This window comes from Sorex araneus, chromosome 1, assembly GCF_027595985.1.
Source record: "Sorex araneus isolate mSorAra2 chromosome 1, mSorAra2.pri, whole genome shotgun sequence".
Taxonomy (NCBI): Eukaryota; Metazoa; Chordata; class Mammalia; order Eulipotyphla; family Soricidae; genus Sorex; species Sorex araneus.
The window spans coordinates 313,901,652-313,922,650 of record NC_073302.1 but is presented as its reverse complement, the minus strand read 5'-3'; the positions used below and the strand labels follow the sequence as shown (position 1 = coordinate 313,922,650).

The 20,999-nt window shown below is 47.3% G+C and overlaps 1 protein-coding gene, 1 long non-coding RNA gene and 1 pseudogene across 5 annotated transcripts in view; 1 reads left to right on the top strand and 2 right to left on the bottom strand.

Moving 5' to 3' along the window:
• MFAP3L (microfibril associated protein 3 like) overlaps positions 1 to 1,204 on the bottom strand; it is a 44,321-nt gene extending 43,117 nt beyond the window's left edge. For 2 of the 4 annotated variants that reach the window (XM_055135663.1, XM_055135671.1), the window contains exon 1: positions 819 to 1,204. The gene's annotated coding sequence lies outside the window, so the exon portion shown is untranslated. Of the gene's footprint in view, positions 1 to 240; positions 408 to 818 lie in introns of those variants that run through there. The other 2 variants (XM_055135648.1, XM_055135657.1) reach the window with 1 other exon arrangement.
• A 124-nt stretch (positions 1,205 to 1,328) lies between these two features.
• LOC129405826 (uncharacterized) lies at positions 1,329 to 8,910 on the top strand. Its single transcript, XR_008630782.1, has 3 exons — positions 1,329 to 1,638; positions 2,073 to 2,830; positions 5,369 to 8,910. It is a non-coding gene; the product is annotated as an uncharacterized LOC129405826 (long non-coding RNA).
• An 8,943-nt stretch (positions 8,911 to 17,853) lies between these two features.
• LOC129402257 (transcription elongation factor SPT4-A-like) lies at positions 17,854 to 18,371 on the bottom strand (annotated as a pseudogene).
• Positions 18,372 to 20,999: the final 2,628 nt, after the last annotated feature.

Here is a 20,999-nt window from a genome sequence, read left to right as displayed (position 1 = left end):
TCCCCGGAGACTCGAGAGGCTCCTCTAGCAGCAGCGCGGGGAAGACCCCGCACTCGTGCCCTTAGGAAGGGCTCAAGGCGCCGCTGTCCCCAGCCGGACCCCCCGCGGTCGGGGACCCGCGTGGATCTCGAAGCATCCCCCGGCGGGGGGGAGCCCGGCGTTTGGTGGGGAACCCCGCAGCCTCCGCCCGCGGAGACGCCGGCCCCCCAAAGTTCCACGGCCCCGGCGTCCCCCGCTCACCTGCCGCGCCTCGCCGCTCAGGTGGCCGCCGTGCGCCCCTCGCCATGCCCCGCGCGCCCAGCTCCGCGCCCGCCGCCCGGCAGCGCCTAGTGTGCGGGCGACCGCGGGCGGCGGGGAGTGCGGCGCTGCCCACCTCCGGGCGCCCGAGCCGGCCGGGCCCGAGCATGCCCAGTGCGGCTGGCGGGCGGCGAGGGCCGCCGGCGCCGGGTTTTCGCGGCAGCAGGGCCGGGGGGCGGAGCGGCCGGCGCGGGGCCAACCTGTGGGAGCTGCGGGGCGGGCTGGCCCGCCGGGTTTCCACCCCCCCACCCCCTCCGATCATCCGCAGAGACCCCCGCCGGGACTCGGCTCCCTTCCGCCGAGCTCGCCCCCTGCCCCCTATACGCTGCCCGGCTAGTTAATTGTTGGGGGTGCAGGGGTACAGGGCGCAGGGGTGCAGGGCGCGCCCAGGCTTCCACAGTAACTTTTCTGAGCGTCGCGTCGCGCGGCGCTTTAGGGACACCCGGGACTAAGGCTTCTCCCGTGCCTGGGGCGCGAGCAGCACCCGCGGACACGCGCGCGCGCGCACGCCCGCACCTTACCCCGTCTCCGACGCCGCTGCCCAGCCTCGCGGCCGGCGATCAGAAGCTGCGCGGGGCTTCTCGGGTGTCCGTGCGAAACGCTTTGAAGCGGCTGGGGGCCGTCCCAGGGCGACCTGAATGAACGCCGCTGCCTGCCGAGTGGCGGCGGAAGGGAAGGAAGGCGGTTCCCGCAAATAGTTTTTTCTCTCCCTTTTTTTTTGTAAAATTTGTCGTTTCCTAGGGGTTTTCTTTTTCTGCTCCTAATGCACAATATGGTGCTCTTATTTTAAGTTCAAAAGGCGAGTTGCTTTAGAAACGTTTTGGAAATAACTCTAGAAGTTTGGCAGCACAGCCCAGCCGCGTAAGCTGCTTTTTCTTTTCTTTTTTTTTTTTTTGTTTTAATGTCTTGCCAAAGACCTTCAATTTCGGGGCCGGTCCTGGCCCCGCCCCGGCCCCTCCCCTCCCACCTAGGCCCCGCCCCTAGCCCGCCCCTCCCTCCCGCGGCCCCTCGGTTGTTGGGGAAACCCGGAACGCTGGATTCACGCAGCTACGTTCCCTCTGGGTCCTGCAGCCAGACTGGGCATGTGCCGCCGCCGGGTCAGGGTCTGCAGTTAAGGACAGAGCTGGCTTTAAAGGAACTCTCTGTTTCTCTTGTCTTCCGGGTGGTCCCCAGCAAAGGATGCAAAAATCTGCACCTCCGACCCCTCGCCCCCGGCTCAGACCCGCAGAAATGGGTCAGGACCTGACTGAGCATGCTCTGGGCAGTGCCAGACTGCCGCACGCGGCTGCCTCTGGATGCCCAGGATTGATGTAGCCGTGCTGGTTCATCACGACATCGAAGGTCAGGAGAGGCGTCCTGGACACGTGGGCAGGTAGACCCTGCCCAGGTGGGTGCGGGGGATTGGATATTCCAAGGACTCAAAGTCTAATTTCCCCCCTTAAAAAAAATTGCAATTAGAGGTAGTAATTTAACACTAGTTTTATGATATCCCCAATACCAGCACAATTTTAGCCCTTAACTTTTCAGCTGATCTTTTTGTAAAATGGCTTTTGGCATTCTTTCCAAGTGTTTAATAGGTATGTTTTTACAATCACGTTCAAACTCAAATTTTCGCTGTTTTACTAAAGATAAAATCTTTCCATGCTCAAATCATTCCTCAGAATTATATTCCTTTATTTTTCTCTACTAAATACATTCCTTTCTTTTTTTCTTCTTTAAACGATTCTGTATGCACTCGCAGAATATTTCTCTTTGCCTTCCCTTTTCATTTCCAGAGCTCTCATGCTTACGTACGTTGGAGGCAAGTGTGAAGAATTGGCTTTTAATCCTGTATCACTGAAGGCTGAAATGGAGATTTTACAAGCTTGAGCTTAATAAACTTGAGAACCCCAGGAGCGCCTTGCATTGAGCCTAGCAGGTGCTTGGAATAGTTGTGTGTTCGGAGGAGGAAGATGGGCGGGTCATCTTACCTGGTGAGATTTGTTGCCCCAGTGAGGAAATTTCCTGAGTCAAGTTGAGTGAGCTTCCTGCCGCGAGTTTGGCTTCTGGTACTTAGAAACACCATCTTTAGGGGAAGTTCACTGCTGGGAATAAGATTGCCTAAATACTTCCTCCTAGAGACAGAACTTCTACTGGGGTCCCACGCATCCCTGAGGAGCTTTGAAATTCATTTTTTGCTGCTGCTTCTGGCTACTGCTCCGGAACTTGGTTAGGAACTTGGCCATCGTCCTTAAATATCCACAGTCCTTCTACCCATCTGGAACTTTCTACTCGTTCAGCGTCTACACAGGAGCTAAGTGTCTTCTACCTGTTGTTCTCATCCTTCTCTTTCAAGTTCTTGGCCCATACTACCCACTTCTGGGTATTCGTCGCCTGGCTCCTTTCCAGCTTCTCTCCCGATACCTCTCACCCTTTGGATGGTCTTCAGTACAAAAATGACATTTAAATGGAGGATGGGAATAGCCGGGCTAGCATTCCTGCACTCTTTCCAGTTCTAATTGGTTACCGTCCGTGCCTGGCGATAGTAAAGCAGGTAAGGGCACTTGCCTTGAACACTGCCAACCCAGGTTTGACCCCTAGCTCCACATATATTTTCCTGAGACTACCGGAAGCATTGCTGAGTGCAGAGCCAGTAGTAAGCCCAGTGTGGCCAAGGAAAAGACCAAAACTAAATCATTGTGTATGATTATTACATTACAAATATCTTTACAGATACCTAGATTACATTAACCTCCAGGAAATTTGAGCTCACTGCATCCCAATGGAATTTACAAATGGTAGTTGTCTTTCGGTCTGTACATTCTGGTTTGGTTTCATGGCACTGAGGTCTTTCAGTGTTACACACTACAAGTAGGAACGTTATGCTCGATTTGTCTATCTGATTCTCTCCTGTCATTCAGCTAGTCCCTGGTACTGTCCATCTTTCCTGCCCTTAGACGTCTCTGAATACAGACCTTGTGCCTATTGAACTTCGGTGTATCTTTTGAAATCCTTAAATAGATTCCTGTGTAGTGCCTTGGGGACAAAGTTCAAGTCTCTGCCTCTGTATTAGTTTCCAACTAATCATTTCTCATTGTCCCTTCTAGTCAATCCCATTTGTCATGCAGACTTAGACCTCCATGTTATTTCTTCTGTTATGTCTCCCAGTTGTTTTCTTTTCTTTCTTTTTTTTTTTTTGTTGTTGTTGTTTTCTTTTCTAACCCCTTGTTCACCCAACCTACAAATCTTAAGGCTTGGGTACCCTTGGTTTTCTCTGACCTCTTCCAAATGACTCCTCTTGAATACTTTTGACACCTACCTAAACTAATTTTTCTTCACATCTACTGCTTTGTAGATGGTATGATCACAAGAAATTGTGTCAGCCATCTTTTTCTTTTTTATCATCATCCTCAATGAAGTTTTACGGGGCTGGAGCACTAGCACAGTGGGTAGGGCATTTTCCTTGCACATGGCTGACCCGGGTTCAATTCACAGCATCCCATATGGTCCCCCAAGCACCGCCAGAATTCCTGAGTGCATGAGCCAGGAGTAACCCCTGTGCATCACCGGGGTTAAATGCAAAAAAAAAAAGTTTACTTTGTTAAATGAATGATAAATATTTGTACCCATACCAGACTTAATGTTTAGTAGTTTTTATAATTGTTTCTGAGAATTGCAACTGGAAGACAAAAAAAGAAAAAAGGCATAAAAACTCACATTTATAATATGTGTGATTATATCCCTTTTAATAATATTAGATCTCAGGCTTGACTCCAAATTTAGGGAATTGTCTTCACCTTCAGAAAAAGTGGAAGGGGGCTAGAGAAGTAGTACAGCAGGTAGATGTGCTTGCCTTACCCACAGCTGACCTGGGTCAATCCCCAGCATCCCCTGAGCCTGCCAAAAGTAATTCTTGAGTACTGCTGGGTGTGGCCCCAAAACAAAAACAAGACAAAACAGAAAGAAATCAGAAAGCTCTTTGTAAGATAGTCTGATGTATTTATTAGTCTATAACTTCACAAAGCCCCACTGGGTTGCTAATTAATCCCCTGTTTCTATTGTTCTCTTTTATATTGTTGCCTTCCACAATATAGTTCTGACCTCTAATTATATTGTTTTACCTTAGAGTAGATTTTTTTTTTCTATTGGAAGTTTAGCACTCTGGGAAGACAGGTGAACCATTTCAGTGTAAGTGTAATGTCTTCCAGTCTACCAGTTCATGTTGTCTTTGAAATTACCTAGAGCTAACTGTGGAGGGTCAGCCTGTTTCTGAATCCCTCTGCGGCCATCACCCATGTCCTACCTCCTCCACAAAGTGCTCCAGAGCAGTGGTTTCCAACTGCTTGTTTTGGGATCCGCAAGTATAAAGAGGTTGAAAGCCATTGGTCCAGAGGACACAGATTTTAACAAGCTCTTTACAAACATATTACAGTTGAGAACCAAGGTGCCAGGCCATAGGTTCAAAGCAAAACAGAAGGTCTGGTGAGAAGTACAGTGGGTAAGGTGCTTGCAAGCAACTGACCCAGATTCTGTCTCCGACACCCCATATGGTCCCCTGAACACTGCCAGGAGTGCCTGAGCACAGAGCCTGAAATAAGCCCTGGGTTTTGTTTTCCTAATTAAAAGACAGATACTTGTTGATCCATAGAACTTCAAATTGTGGGGAGGGGGGACAGAGGGAGTGGCCAATTACAGGCTCCTAGTTCAGTTTATTATCCCCATGTGTGCTTTTTCTTTCTTTTCTTTCTTTCTTTCTTTCTTTCTTTCTTTCTTTCTTTCTTTCTTTCTTTCTTTCTTTCTTTCTTTCTTTCTTTCTTTCTTTCTTTCTTTCTTTCTTTCTTTCTTTCTTTCTCTCTCTCTTTCTCTCTTTCTTTCTTTCTTTTTTTTTTTTTTTTGCTTTCTGGGTCATACCCAGCTATGCTCAGGGGTTACTCCTGGCTCTGCACTCAGGAATTACTCCTGGCAGTTCTTGGGGGATCATATGGGATGCTGGGGATTGAATCCAGGTCGACTGCATGCAAGGCAAAAGCCCTACTCACTATACTATTGCTCTGACCCCCAATTATGCTTTTTCTATTGCCTTGACTCACAGCTGTGTGAGCATCAGCACCCTTCTGGAATGAGCACGGGAGGATGGAGAGTACCCACACAGGAGTAACTGCACAGGCCTTGCATCGCGCCAGCTCTCGAGACCACAGAACTCCACAGGCCTTGCATCGTGCCAGCTCTCCGTGAGACCACAGGAGGACCCCACTACTTTGTGTCAACCCTGAGGCAGACCTGCTCCTGATTTCTGTGAACACATTCCTCTGTCTGAGCGTCTTGTTTCCAAATAAGCCATTTATTTTGATGTCCACAGGAGAGATCTGGAGAAGTGGACAGCTATGGCAAGGTGGGGGTTGTGTGTTCATTTGTTGACCAAGAGGGATTTTACTGGGTTATTTTTCAGCAACTCTCTTAACTTGGGGGGGGGGGGAGCGGGCCTGTGGGGCCGAGGAAGTCTGGACTTCACCTCCTCCTTGAGAAAGGAAAAGGAGAGGCCTGTGACTTGCCACTAGTTTCCTCCTAGTCCCAGGACTCTGAAAGGACATGATTAGGACGGGGAGCGAGAAGGAATGGAAGGAAACCTACTTCCTCTGTCATCTTTGCCTGCAGAGCATGAAGCGCCTTGGGGGGCCAAGGCAGCAGTGGGGAAGGCCACCTTCCTTACTGTGGGTTTAGGTGAAGCCCGGATGCTGGTCGCATAGAGGCTTGCACGTGTGTGGTCTCTCCTTAGCCTGCTGCAGAGCTCAGGGAAGCGGCTGCTGTGTTGCTACTCCCAGGAGGCAGAAACCTGGCGGGAAGGGTGGCAGCTCTCCTGGAGACCACACAAAACCCTTCTTCTCAAATGGTTTGTCAGCCGAACGTGAAAGGCCACCCTTCACTCCCCCCCACCCCCCTCAGGGCTTCATTCCAGACGATGACTCAAATTTGCTGTTAAAATTACTCACTGAATGACTTTCCCAACAATGACTCAGGATATGAAATATTGGCAGGAGAAGGGATAAATCCAGTAATCCCTCCCGCGTGCAGGGGTGAGGCTTCCTGATGGTGAATGGGGACCTGCAGGGAAGGTTAGGAGAGGCCAATGAGGGGTAGATGGGGTGAGTCTGAGATGGGACCCTTTCCTAAAACGGTGCCGTGGGGTCAGAGCAATAGCATCGCAGGCAGGGAGCTCGCCTGGCACACAGCTTCCCTGGGTTTGATCCCTAGCATCCCATATGATCCCCTGAGCCTGTTAGGAGTAAACCCTGAGCCTCGTCATCCCCTCCAAAGAGAATAAAACAGAACAAAAACTTGCCTTTGCAGGTGCTTCTCCCTTGGATTCTGGAAGGGTTGTGTCTTGCGTTTAGCTGGAATTTGGTTCTCCTACTTTATCACTGTCTCCGGCAAGAAGGAGAGCTTAGCCTCCGTGTTCCAGCCATCAGATGGAATGGAACGAGAGTGGGAGCCCATGTGATCAAATGGGCAAACGAGTCACTAGCAGACATGTGGAGAACACACAGCCAACATGTTTTGCAGGAGTGGAGCCCTCAAGCACAATGCTTTGTCTTGAGACTTGACATGGATTTCACTGTCCTTGTTGGAGGAATCCCACTCTGCTGCATGACAGGAAATCCAAGATAGTATCAGCACGCTGGGAGGTGGGGCCAGAGCAATAGGATAATTAGTAGGACGTTCTACTGGTTCAATCCCCCTCATCCCATACAGTCATCCCTAGTGCTGCTGGGAGTGTTGAGTGATTCCTGAGTGCAGAGCCTGGAATAAAGCCCTGAGCAACACTGTGTGTGGCTCAAAAACTAAAACAAACAAAAAAATTGGGCCGTTAGTCTCTGTGCTATTGATTTCTGTGCCTCTCTCCTTACTGCATAGGTATTTGTTAGAATTCAAAGAAGACTCTTTGGGGAGGGGAGGGCACTTCACCAAGGCTCACTCTGGCAGTGCTCAGAGGCTTGCAGTGCTGGGGACTGAACCTAGGGGTCATGCATTCCAGGCCTACACTCTAATCCTGAGAGCCAACACCTTGACTCTGTATTGTTTCTTTTTATTAAGTATTTAGGTTCCAGGGGCCACACTTAGTGATGCTCAGGGCCCATTCCTGGTGGGGCTCAGAGGACCATATGGGATGCTGGGGGTTGAACCTGGCTTGGCCACATGGAGGGCAAGCCCCCTCCTCAATCTACTATTGCTCCAGCCCCTGTACCTTTATACTGTGTATACGTGTGACAGCAAAAAAGTCCGTATGGTTCTAGGTCTTGGTAAGGGAGCATCCCATGAGGGTGAAGACCAGAAAGAAGTTCTCTCATGGACTCACAGAAGGAAGCGTGGCTATGCTGTGACCCAGCAGTCATGGCAGATCTGGGTTTGTCGTGTAGGTCTGGAAGGTCTCTGGAAGGCTCACAGACCTTGACTGACATGCACGTGCAGTTTCCTCTCTGAGCTGGGACTCTGCCGTCCAACACCCTGGCCCTTTCCTGCAGGCTCTGAACCTCCTCAGTGAGTTGTCACCAGAGGTAAGGACTGAGAGGGGACTAAGATTTGCCTCAGATGATGTCACAATTATGCCCTGAGTCAATGGAGGAAGGAAGTTTCCCAACAAAGGGAGATTCTTCCTCCCCATCACAAAAGACAAAGTCCAAATGCCCTTGCAGGCTGGGCCTCGTCCTCCTGTTCCTGCAAAAAATACAGGGAGCCCAGGCACAAAGTGTGTGACTGTGTGTCTGTCATGGATGTGTGCGCTTGTGAGTCTCATGGACAGTGTGGAGGTTAAGACCCAATTAATTATCCGGCAGAGGGAACAGATTTCCTCATTTGGACCACACCTGCTTCCCTGGCATGTGCCAACAGAACCTCTCTTTGGTTTTCTTTTTAGTCGCATCTCAAATGACTTTAAATTGTTAAGACATTTAAATTGTAAAATGATGGGGCTAGAGCATTAGTACAGTCCGGTGGGGTGTTTTCCTTGCACGCGTCCGACCCTGGTTCGATTCCCAGCATCCCATATGGTCCTCTGAGCACCACCAGGGGTGATTCCTGAGTGCAGAGCCAGGAGTAACCCTTGTGCATTGCCAGGTGTGAAAAAAAAAATTGTAAAATGATGCCCATACATTTCATCAAACTGGAGCACTGTCATCCAGTTGTTTATTGATTTGCTCTAGTGGGCACCAGTAATGTCTCCACTGTGAGACTTGTTGCTGGTTTTGGCATATCCAATAAGCCATGGGTATCTTGCCAGGCTCTCCCGTGTAGGCAGGATACTCTCGGTAGCTTGCCAGGCTCTCTGAGAGGGACGGAGGTATTTGAACCCTGGTCGGCTGTGTGTGCAAGGCAAACTCCCTACCCACTGTGCTATGGCTCCAGCCCCAATGACATGGAGTTTCTTAAAGGAAAGCGTTCAGAAATAGCAAGACCACCAATTATCTGTTCAGTATAAAACAAAACACTGTCAGGCTTTGGCCTTGGGCTCTGTGATACTGAGTCTGCTTTTCTTTCTGATGGTGAGTTTCTCATCTGCTCCTAGCACGATCCTCCCTGCTCTGAGCGAGCTGGAACCAAGGCTAAGCTGTGAGCCAACCCAGGGCAAATGCACGCATGAGTGCATAACACCTTCTGAAGGAAGGCTCTGGATGAAGAGTTGATTGGCTGCTTTTGTTACATCACATTCATGGGCACTGTCGCAATAACATATCTCTGTCCATAAGTCTGTATAAAAGCATCTCTGTGATTTCTTGCCATAAATTTTCTTTTGTGTTTAAGACTTTCAAAGGTTTCTTGATATTAATGATTCTTAAAACAGGAGGAATGTTATGATTGCGTTTATGCAGATGGGCCAGGCTCCTTACACTAAAGAGAAATTATGCTTTGCATCTCACACCTGTGGCATGTCCAGTAAGGCAGCTCCAGAATGCTGCTCAGAGTTGCTAATAAGCATAATGACATTGGCTCAGGCTGACACGGAGAAAACAGAGGAGGGTGAAAGGACCCTGCAGATCTGTTGATGTGATTGATTCTAACTCCTCGTGTGCCTTGGCCCACAGGTCTCATTACTGAAACTGGACTCAGCTTGATAGGGGGAGTACCCAGCTTGTCTTTAGGAAGCTTTGATGGTCACATGAATATTACATTTAATTACTGTAAAAGTCTACGATTGCATGTTGCCCATAAGAAAAACAGTTGCTACCAAGTTCTCTCGAGCAAAGCGGTCCATCACCACTGAACCATTTGCCAGCCCATAATCCCTCTAAACAGTGGCATCCTGGTTCTGAGGTCACCAGGAAAGCAAGAACATCAAAGATGATTCTGCAGGTGTTAACATTACATAGGAGCACCTCCCCTGCGGAACACTATTTCTCCCCTTCTCCCTCCCCCTGCCAACCCTGCACACACAAAGTGTCATTTGTGGCCAAATGACATTACCTCACTCTGCCCTGCACTCATTTGCTTGTTCCCACTCAGTGACTGGCAGTTTGAAGTTCTTGTGTAACCCGTTCCGTGTCTCCGTGTCCGGGTGTTCAGGGTTCAGGAGGTCACTGTTTGTGTTTCTGTCTCTTGTTGTTTGGGCTCATATTAGCTACCACACTGTTTATCTTGAGAGTGTTATTTACTTTCCTTTCACAGTATTCTGGGAAAACTCAAGATTGGACCACTGGGAAATTGAGGGTCCAGAGGCATTACTGGAATGCTGTGGGCCTCCTCCGAGGCGAGCCAGCCCCCACTCTCAGCCTGCCTGCCGACACTTTCCCAGAGACCACGTGCCTCAAGCCTTGAATCGATTGGTTCCTTGGAAGATTCTGACTCAGGCCCTGGTCGCATTCAAATAGTGTTTATACCCTAAAGTGTTAAAAAGGTAGGCAAGGCAGGGACATTGGAGGTACTGATTAGGAACTTTTGAATCCTCGCAAAAAAGTCCACTTTTTTCAACCTTGTGAGATCTCCTTACCCATGCCTCGAATTGATAAGAAACAACATCAAGCAAGCAGCATAAGGCTGGAGAAATAGCACAGCGGGTAAGGTGTTTGCCTTGCACATGGCTGACCTGGGTTCGGTTCCCAGCATTCCAAATGGTCCCTGAGTGCAGAGCCAGGAGTAACCCCTGTACATCACTGGGTGTGTAAAGAAAGAAAAAAGAAAAGAAAACGAAGCAGCATAGGGCTGGATTGATAGTACAGCGGGGATGGTGTTTACCTTGTATGCGGCTGACCTAGGTTGGATCTCTGGCATCCCATATGGTCCCCTGAGCACTGCCAGGAGTAATTCTGAGTTAATCCTTGAGCATTCCTGAGTGTGTGACTCAAAAAGCTAAAAAAGCATCAGCATTACTGCTAAGGGCCTGCTGTATTAACCAATCCCTTTTTAGGGTCCCCTTGCTCAACCCACCAGTGTCCCTCCAAGAGTCCCCTCTCTGGGCCCTACTGAGGTCTTTTTCTTTCTAGGAAAAGGCCTCCTGATCCAGGCCAGTCTCCCATCTTGGGGCTGATGGCGGAGGCTTCTAGTGACTTAGGACCCAGTCAGGCATCATTTATGCTGCCTCATTCCTGGCTCTCTTTTCTGTCTGCTGGGTTGAGAGGGATGAAAGAATGTCATGGTCCTTTGCCACCTTCCTGATTATCCCATAACTTCCCTACTCAGGGTGACACTCGGGTGAACCCTGAATGGGGGCTAAAATGTCACCTCCACTGTCCTCTTACTCTTGTTTCACCACGTTTGGGCTGATGCCCTAGTTTCCAAAGCTGGGACGCTCTTACACTGTCTCACATGAACAGGGGTTCAAGTGTTTGCCTCACATGTATTTGAGTCCAGTTGATCGTTGGCACTGCCAGGAGTTCCCTAAGTCCAGCCAGCAGCGAGCCCTGACCCAGAGCAGTGCCAGATATCACAACAACTAAAAAAAAGAACAAAAGAGGCCAGGCAGATGGCATGAAGTGGAAAAAAGAGAAAGAAAGAAACTAGGTGTCTTGGGGCCAGAGTGATAGATAATACAGCTGGTAGGGCATTGGCCTTGCATGCTGCCAGCCCAGGTTCGATTCTTGGCATCCCATATGGTCCCTTGAGCTTGCCAGAAAGGATTCCTGAGCACACAGCCAGGAGTAACCCTTGAGCATGGCAAAGTTTGACACAAAAACCAAAAACAAAACCCACAAAACCCCACAGGTACCTTTTCAGGTGAGGACCCTCAGGCTGTAGCTCAATCAAGGGTGGGTCTCAGTTTAGCCCGAGCCTTACATTTCTGTGAGAGAGGTATAGAGTTGCATCTGTGGACTCACAAGAGGAGGGATTTTAGATGGGAATGCATAATATATCTTCATCCATGTTACTGTGTGACTTTAAAAAAAACGGGATCAATATCTTTCATATCAATTCAAGTATATTGGCAGTTTGGGGTTGAGGCCATTTTCCTGTATTTGGTGAATGTTAGATTGTATCTTTCTAAACGACAGTGTGATGGTCGATCAGCCCAGGCCTGTGATAAAGTGGCCAATTGGCAATGCTGTCTGAATTTTGTGCAATTTGTTCTTACTGTCAGCACAAGAAATTAATCCTGTGATTAATGAGTTTTAGAATGGATTAGTTGCAATATTTAGGGCCAGTGAAATTAATATTGCAGATAAGTGGGAAAATCAAGTCCAGTGCACATACTTTAATTTATTGTAAACCAAATATGTGAGATTTGTCTAACAATCGAGAAACATTGAATAATTTATAGTGACAACTCATTTATAAAAGCCTCCTTTTTTAGCAGTCATAAAACTAGTTGAGGTGACTTTCATCTCATCAGTTATTTATGGTAGAAGATTAATAAAAAAAAATTGAAGAGTGGCGAATGGATTTTCTATGACAGTATAACAGTCTCGAATAAATATCCATTGCAATAAAAATATAGTGGATTTTACATTTTTAATCAATCTAAGGAATTTTACTAAACAGAAAATTAAGCAGTTTCCTTTTTATCTAGTACATTAAAATAGTTTTATTGTGCAAATTATTTTAAACACACTGCATTTTATTCTCAACTAGTTAAAAAGTCCTTGAGGAGAGAGGCCATGTTTCATATTTTTGCAGCCTCTGCATCAGGATATTATTCTATACATGCAGGTACTCGCTGAAGGTTTGTTAAATAAAATATGAACTTATTAGCAATTTATAACACTTTCAATGAAGCCAGCCTATATGAGGAAAAGCAGTAATGAAAGGAAAACAATGACTTCATGCTCAATAGTTGCTTACTCCCCTCTCTCCCCAGAGCAAGACTGCTTACAAGCAGCTTGTTTTCAGGTCTGGCTAGGTTCGAAAGTTTAGATATGGTGAAAGTTAACCTAGAAAGTCCCTTAGGTAGACCATAAAATGCCACAAATCTGTTTGAGTATATAATCAGTTTTCAAAGGGAGGCAATGAAAAAAAAAGTCTCAATAGAAGTGTGCCAAATTTTTGTGATACTTATTAGATTCCCAGGAGAAGGGAGATGAAAGTGAGGTGTCCAAAAATTCTTGCTTGTCTACAAGATTTAATCCATTCTGTCTTTTTTTAAAAAAAAATGAATCACTGTGCAAACAGTTACAAAGATTTCATGTTTGAATCTTGGTCATACAATGATCAAACAAACATCTATCCCTTCACCAGTGCAAATTTTCCACCACCAAAAACCCCAGTATGCCCCCCATCTCACTCCTACCCCCACCTGTGTGGCAGATCCTTTCTATATTAATAGTAGACTTTTATGGCTTTAGAGTATACCTTTATAGATTTACTACATATCACTTTGAGAATTAAGCATAGTAACATTTCACATTTTCTATATCTTGCATAGGGAAGGGTCAGATGCTGAAATTAGAGATTCACTTGCTTTTTATCTTATAAATAGTGGAGACCAGAGCCATAGTACAGTGGGTAGGGCATTTACCTTGTACAAGACCACCAGGTTTTGATCCCCAGCATCTCTTACAGTACTCAAGCACTGCTAGGAGTGATTCCTGAGTGCAGAGGCAGGAGTAACCCTGAGCATAACCAGGTGTAGCCCAAAAACTTAAAGAAAGAAAGAAAGAAAGAAAGAAAGAAAGAAAGAAAGAAAGAAAGAAAGAAAGAAAGAAAGGAAGGAAGGAAGGAAGGAAGGAAGGAAGGAAGGAAGGAAGGAAGGAAGGAAGGAAGGAAGGAAGGAAGGAAGAAATTAAAATGTCCCTTTTGTTACTGTTGTTTAGACAACTGTACCCCCTTGGTAGTTGAAGGCCCAGGAGGTTGATGCATTTGTTCTAGCACTGGCAGAAAGTTCCTGGCTGGAGTTGGGGGTCACACTCATTTAATTGTAGTGCTTTGCATCCTCTGATTGTAGCGCTCCCCAATGTTACCGTGGTGCTCACACATCTTTCACCATGATGCTTGCACAGCCCTGGCTATTTACTAAATCTTGAACATTTATTTGCATGACCAGGGGTTCCGGACAGCAGAACTGCAGGGATCACACTTGGCACATGTGGACGGCAGTAAGGATGTAACTCAGGGTTTTGTGATTGATAGGCAGGTGCATTTAGCCAATCATCCATTCCCTGATCCCCATGTATGAATTTTTTTTTTTCTTTTTGAGTCACATCTGGCTCAGAGGTTACTCCTGACTCTGCACTCAGGAATGACTCCTGGCAGTGCTCAGGGGACTATATGGGATGCTGGGGATTGAACCCGGGACAACTGTGTGCAAAACAAACACCCTACCCACTGTGGTATTGCTCCAGTCTCCTAAGTATGAATTTTTTTAAATGATGAGAAGAGACACCAAAAGTCCATGCAATCCTTTGATTCCATTAAACTATGTGTGAATTGCAGTAGCTCTGTGCTGTGGTTCATCTGCAGCAGGGTTGATGCATTGTGACTTGTCTGAGGAAGGTTTGTCTAGTTATTGTTCATAGATTCCAACATACTGCAGGTGAAAGCAAAACCAAGGTATCATTTATGTTTGGAATTTAATCTCACTTTTCCTATGTCTTGGGAATATTCAGTACAGTCATTTTAAGGATGGCCACGTGGAGATTGCATAAGGGATAGTGGATTAGTGTAATGTGGCACTATTATAAATAATAGAATATAGAGAGTACAGTGGGTAGGACCCTTGGCTTCACGCAGTTTACCCAGGTTAAATCTCCAGCTGGTCTCCCGATCCCTCCAGGAGTGATCCCTAAGTACAGAGCCAGATAGGGCAGAGCCAGAAAGGGCTGAGCACTGTCCGATGTGGCCCAAAACCAAAAATGAATGAACTAATTTGAGATAATTCTAGATATCTTGTGGTCAGATTGAAGTTAATTATATGTCTAAAGTTCACCATTGATAGCATTTTTGGAAGAACATATTTATTTCTGTCCATCTGTTTGAGCACAGTGAACATGTCTTAGCCTTTCATTAATGATACTCTCGCCTTTTTAAATGCAACCAAGGCTGTTTGTAACCTGTGTGAGGACCCTGGTTGAGTAGCTGGAGAGATAGTACAGTGGATAGGGTGCTTGCCTTGCATGCAGCCCACCTGGCTTCAATCCTCACACCTCATGAACCCTGCCCAAAGCGATCCCAGGTTCAGGAGTAAACCCTGAGCACCAATGGGTGGGGCTCTCCCCCTCAACACACACACACACACACTACACACACACACACACACACACACACACATACTTGGGGGGGGAGTGGAAGTGTTGATTAAAGTTGTTAATAAATTTGTTTATTTTTTTTGCTTTTTGGGTCGGGCTGGAGCGATAGCACAGCGGTAGGGTGGTTGCCTTCCACGCGGCCGACCCGTGTTCGATTCCTCTGCCCTTCTCGGAGAACCCAGCAAGCTACCGAGAGTATCGAGCCTGCGCGGCAGAGCCTGGCAAGCTACCCGTGGTGTATTGGATATGCCAAAAACAGTAACAATAAGTCTCTCAATGAGAGACGTTACTGGTGCCCGCTCGAACAAATCGATGAGCAACGGGATGACAGTGACAGTGATTTTTGGGTCACACCTGGTGATGCACATGGGTTACTCCTGGCTTTGCACTCAGAAATTACTTCTGGAGGTGCTCAGGGGACCATATGGGATGCCGGGAATCAACAACAAGACAAATGCCCTACCCGTTGTGCTATCGCTCCAGCCCCTATTATAAAATTTATTATCAAACAATGTTACAGCCCAGTCCTCAGGAAAGCCAATTTAAGTTTAGGTTCCAGGTGTCAGGGACCATGATGCTCTATTTTGGCAATGACATTTCCTGCCAGTTCTAGAGCAAACCAGCTACAGAACAGTTTCTTGTGGGTCACAAAGTTATTGATGTTTAACAAACTATGAGTAAAAGTAAATCCCGGAGCCGTTCGGAACTCCATCAGCTAATGGATTTTTGTGCTTTACTCACTTTCCAATAGTGTTTTCAACCACACAAGCAGGCACCAAGCTTTCCCAGCATTCCTGGAATACCAGGGTAGCAGAATAGTTGGGCTTCCACCTGCTGGCATCCTCAGGAGGGAGGTCTTCTCCTTACTGCTCCTCCTGCCAGCATCCTCTAACTTCCCTTTGCCAGGTCACTTCTCTCCTCCCTCCTCAGTGCACCGAGTTTGAGTTACATTTTTCATCTACCTTTTTTTGGTGGGGGGCAGTGCTTAGGGCTAATTCTGGTGATACTCAGGGGCTAGTCCTGGCTCTGCATTCAGAAATTATTCTTGGTGGTGCTCTAGGGACCATATGGGATGCCGGGGATCGAACCCAGGTTGGCTGCATGCAAGCCAAGCTCCTTACCTGCTGTACAATCTGAGCCCGCTCTTCATTTCTAAGATGGGCAGATTCCACCTTCCCTCAGGAGGGAAGAGTGTTTGCAGCATCGATGATGTTTGCTATTTACTCTCTAGTCCTGTCCTGATGTGCACACGAACACGCTAGCACTTGCATGGTGGGAGATGCAGGAATGCACAGACTCAGATCCTGTCAATTTGAATCTTGCTGGGATTGTACTGGATGCCAGTGGACTGGGCACAGAGAGAAGGGGGGTATGCATAGAGAGAAGAGAGGACCCCAGGAGGTTGACACCACAGGGGAGATGATGTGTGTGTGTTGGATGAGCTGCTGTTTGCCAAGTCTACAGGTCGAAGCCGGAACCATCCATGAGGTGTTGGGAGGTGGGGTGGGCAAGTACTTCAGTCACCAGGATAGAGCTTTCTTGAATTTGGTGCCCTTGTTAGAACAGCATCCAAGAATTCTCTTCCTACCAACTCATGACGCCAGCCGGAAGGCAAGCCAGGAAGAGGGGGCTCAGCAGAGCCTGAAGGGCTGGCACCCTCCTCTCTGCCTTTGAGCCTTCAGAACTGTGAGGAATAAACGTCTATTGTCTAAGCCACGCAGTCTGGCATTTTATTATAGCAACTCCGGCTGACTAAGATGGTATGTTCCCAGACAACATTTGTCTAGAACACAGTGTCATCCTTCGGGCGTCTTACTCTGACTCATGCCTCCCATACAGCTTACAGCAGAACCTGGACGTAACCATTGAAAGGGCCAGCATTGATGGCCAGTGAGGGCACTGCACTGCCCCCCAGGTAGGGTACAGGAAACTTGCTTTTCTAAAGCCGTACAGTTTAATGGGCTTCCCAGATGGAGCCTTGCAGTGCCTCCAGGGAGCAGAGCGCATGTGGTGTCTCTGGGATTCGGTGCAACACGCGTCTCTGTTGGACAAATGGTTCTGTTTTTCATTTGTCTCGAGACATCCGGGTAATTCAGGAAGTTTCTTTTCAGAAAGAACTATTGCCATTGGTTTGTAATGAAATTCCCAGATGCTGCTTTTCTTTCTTTTTGGGGGGCAGGGATGGCGGTGGAAAGGGGTGTGGGTCCCTGGGGATGCTCAGAGATCACTTGGTGCTTGGGGCACCATATGGAATGATCACACTTGGTTTGACCCTGAGCTTTATTGGGAACATTGTGTAATTATGTCATACACAGGTAGGGGGCCCCTGGTAATGGACTTTCAGGAAATAGTAATAAGAAACACTTAAGCAGAGATTTCCCAGCACTGAAGTAGCCCAAAGGCGTGAACATGAAGAAACGCATCCCTTTGGTGTGAACATTCTGAGCTCTTTAGAGAGGAGAAACAAAGGCACCACCCAGATACAGAAAATGAGGAACCCACCCAGAGAAGGGTGGACCCCTCAGATAAAAAGAATCTACGAGATTATGATGAAACACTTACAATGCAAAGCTTTCTATAAAAACACCCAGATAAATTTTTATGCATTCAAATATATATGTATGTACATATATTTATATGGAGAGAAAGAGAAAGAAAATGTATTTTCCCCTCTCGCCCCCCCTTACATCTTTCTAAAATAAGTTTCAGAAAATATTTTCCTTTTCTTTTCTTTTTTTCAAGAACTTCCCAGAGGCTTATTTATTGACATTTGACCCATGATCCTGCCCAAAGACAGCTCTGGGCATGGGTAGGAAAACCAGTATCCTATGTAGAAAATGAATTCCATCCAAACTCTGCAGGAACTCGATCCAAACTCAATTCAAGCTCCATTAGTTGCCCAACCCAACCCCACCTACCCCACAGCAGTTCTGAGGTGGTACAATGGCCCAGGGCCACACCAGCCACGAATGCATGTCATGCCGCTCTCCAGACAGTCTGCAGAGCTTCGGAAATGGAGAGCGTGGAGAATATGAAGTTCTGTCCATGTCGTTCCACAACAGAAAATAAGAGGCAAGAACAATGGCGACCAGCAGGCCTCTAGCGAGGTCTTTATAGCTGCGTCCTTGGATTTGTAGGCTCTCAGCTCCTACACAGTTTCTTGGGGCAGGCGACCAGTGACTGAGCCGCACACACACCTTGCATAAAGTTGCTGACTTGCTGCCACTTGGGGACCCAGCTGTCCTCTGAACTCCTCATTGCAGTGATTCCGTCAAAGGAAGAGCTGGTGCAGCCATACACCATCTCTTCGTTAGCCTTCCTCTGCAGGCATGCGTCACAATTGTCACAGCCATCACATTCAAACTGGTCAGTAGTCTTGAACAACGAACACAGCAGACAAGTGCAGACCTTTGGCACTGTAGCCAGGGCCATCGCCCGACTGGTAGCACACAGACTTCTCACCACCGAAGAAAAAAATCTTTTCTTTTCTTCTTCTTTTTTTTTTTTTTTTGCTTTTTGGGTCACACCCAGCGACACACAGGGGTTACTCCTGGCTCTGCACTCAGGAATTACTCCTGGCGTTGCTGTGGGACCACATGGGATGCTGGGAATCAAACACAGGTTGGCTGCTTGCAAGGCAAACGCCCTACCCGCTGTGCTATTGCTCCAGACCCTGAAAAAAAATCTTTTCTTACTTCACCATTTGTCTCCTCCTGAAGTTCTTCTCAGTGAAGCCTGAAGGCTCCAAATGCCTGAGCTGAGGTTTGTGTCTAGGCCCGGCATTTTCCCGGCTGGTGCCTGAGGTGGGAGAGGTGAGAGGTGGAGGACTCTTCTCTAGTCCACCTTCTGTGCTCCCCACTTTACTGAGCCACCACCAGCAGCGGAGCATCACCAAACCGAACAAAAACTCCAACATTTTAGAAGTTTAATCTTCCTTGCCTCCATCGCCTCTTTTCTTGGTTGGCATGGCTCTGTGTGAAAAATAAACACATTTGGAGAGGTGTAGTGCTGAAATGACTATTTCTCATGAAAAACTTCATTTTGTTTATTTATTCATTTGCTTATTTCCTTTTGCTTTTTGGGTCACACCCGGGAATGCTCAGGGCTTCTCCTGGCTCTATACTCAGGAATTACTCCTGGCGGTGCTTGGGGGACCATATGGGATGCTGGGAATCAAACCAGGTCGGCCTCATGCAAGGTAAATGCCTCCACGCGGTACTATGACCCCAGCCACTCACTCAGTTTATTTCTTTTTTTTTTTTCTTCTTTTTGGGTCACACCTGGTGTTGCACAGGGGTTACTCCTGGCTCATGCACTCAGGAGTTACTCCTGGCGGTGCTCGGGGACCCGATGGAATGCTGGGAATCAAACCCGGTTGGCCTCATGCAAGGCAAACACCCTACCTGATAAGCTATCACTCCAACCCCCTCACTCAGTTTATTTTTATTTATATATTTGCCACTTCATATTTTCTTGTTACATAATCGTCTCTATCACTTTAACTTTTATTTTATTATTATATTTGTGGCCACACCCAAAAGTGCTCAGGGTTTACTCCTTAGCTCTGTTCTTAGGAATCATTCCGGGTGCTCAGGGAGGCGGGAGGCATATGGGGTGCCAGGGATTGAACTGGGGTCAGCCCCAGGCAAGATGAGCACCTTACCTGTTGTACTACCTCTCCAGCCTCTAACCTAAAAGATTAATTTACTATTGTTTCCATTGCAGTGTCTTGGCTTACAATAGCATTAAGTTGTGTCATACTTGCAGCATTGTCCACTGCCCCATCATCAGTGTCAAAAGTCTCTCCACTACTGCCCCCCAGGCTCCTTTAGCAATTTCTCTGCAGCTCAGTGGAATTGGCAACATCTCGGGGTTCTTCCATAACTGATGATTGTTTCCTGGCTTTGTTTCTTCATATGCTACCCTACCAGGGAGAAACAACCAATACTCTTCTTTTCCATCTGACTCACCTCACTTAATGCAACACCCCCTCCACCCGCCAAGGTTAGAGAAGCTTTCATCTTTCCTAAGTAGCATTTGTTTGTGTTCTTGACTATGATTTCTTTACCCACTAATCTGTTTGGGGGACCCTGAGTAGCTTCCAGATCCTGGCCATTGTAAACAGTGCTGTAGTGAATATGGGTGTGTATCTATCTGTTTTTGTTCATTTGGGGTCATGCCCAGTGGTGCTTACTCCTGGCTTACTCCTGGCTCTGTGCTTAGGATGACTCCTGGTGGGGTTCTGGGAATCTTATGGGACATCAGGGATCGAACCAGGGTCAGCCGTGTGTGTTAGGTAACTGCTCGGCCACTATACCATTGCTCTGGCCCAGGTGTGCATATATTCTTGCAGATTGGTGTTTAGTATTTTCCCTTTTTTTTTCTGGGGGTGTCACACCCAGTGATGCACAGGGGTTACTCCTGGCTCTGCACTCATGAATTACTCCTGGCAGTGCTCAGGGGATCATATGGGATGCTGGGAATTGAACCTGGGTCGGCCGCATGCAAGGCAAATGCCCTACCCGCTGTACTATGGCTCCAGCCCTGGTGTTTAGCATTCTTGGGGTAGAAGCCTAGGTGTATAATACTGGCTCTCCGGAAGTTCTGTTATTAATTTTTTGAGAAGTCACCAACCTTTTTTATAAGGGCTGAACCAGACAATAATCCCACCAACAATGAATAATAAATAAGAGTTCTTTGCTCACACTGATTTTTGCAGGGGTTGGGGGCACACCCCGTTGTGTTCAGGGCTTATTCCTGCCTCTGGGCTTGCTCCTCGATCATTCCAGGTGGTGTTGAAGGATTGAACCTAGATTGGCTGTGTGTGAGATAAGTGCCCTGCCCGCTCTGTTTTTGATAATTTGTTGTTAAGCTATGTGAGTGCTTTGTGTATATTTTGAATATTAGCCCTTTTTTGGATGTGAATATTTTCTCCCCATTTATTTTTGTCTGAAATTTTTTTTTTTAGTGGAGTATAACAGGTATTTTTGAACAAACTTCAGAGAGAGAGAGAGAGAGAGAGAGAGAGAGAGAACATATGTAAAAGTTAATCAGTGCCTG